Here is a 748-nt window from a genome sequence, read left to right on the forward strand (position 1 = left end):
TTTTTTGACCTACTGATAAGATACTAATATACTTTGAAGGGGACATGCTATTATTAGCTTGTCGTCTTCCACTCACGCCTCGTTTACATCTCGCACCATTGCAGAAGTTTTTTGGGGCCGTACTGAAGTACCTATCCCAAGGCAGGGACTTGATTCACGTAAAACTAAGTTCCAGTTCCTGCAATGGAAACAGCCCTATTTTAAAACATACCTTAAGGGTTTATGAAGGACCACTGCAACTCCACTGTTTACAAAAACAACAGAAACTTGTACTCATTTATTAATTACAAAATCAAACACTATAACAAAGCATATGTCAATAACACATGTAAAACACACATGAATACATTAGATGCACTGTTATAAATATAACATTTACACTTCCAAAAACACATAGCTGTGGAACAGAAACAGCTGTGATGAGATCATGGGTATTCATTGGGTCTTTAAAGGACAAGAAGGAGTTTAACGGACACTACACTGTACATGTTACTCCTGACCAGCAGGAGTGTGGACTACCCACCACCTCTCTTCCCATAATGCATTTCCACCAGGTCAGTGGCTGTGACAGCCATTGGGAAATAACACACCTGTATATACAGGGCATCTGCACGTGTGCAGACTGTGCCACCCCAACAAATTCCACTGCAAACAGGTCCCTGGCATGCAGAGAGAGGTGTTGACAAATCTGGTGCAGAGCTCAAGACGGAGCTGCAGTGTGCATGACACCCACAGAGACGTTTGGCCT

At 42.5% G+C, this 748-nt stretch overlaps 1 protein-coding gene across 2 annotated transcripts in view; it reads right to left on the bottom strand.

Moving 5' to 3' along the window:
• Nucleotides 1–247: 247 nt before the first annotated feature.
• The window catches only part of crispld1a (cysteine-rich secretory protein LCCL domain containing 1a), a 21,008-nt gene continuing 20,507 nt past the window's right edge, over nucleotides 248–748 (bottom strand). For both annotated transcript variants that reach the window (XM_076291355.1, XM_076291354.1), the window contains exon 15: nucleotides 248–748. This exon is cut by the window's right edge and continues 915 nt beyond it. The gene's annotated coding sequence lies outside the window, so the exon portion shown is untranslated.

Source organism: Alosa pseudoharengus, unplaced genomic scaffold (assembly GCF_046254945.1).
Source record: "Alosa pseudoharengus isolate Yale_2024_CS ecotype anadromous, Long Island Sound unplaced genomic scaffold, YU_APseudo_1.1 YU_APseudo_1.1_scf_18, whole genome shotgun sequence".
Lineage (NCBI taxonomy): Eukaryota > Metazoa > Chordata > Actinopteri > Clupeiformes > Clupeidae > Alosa > Alosa pseudoharengus.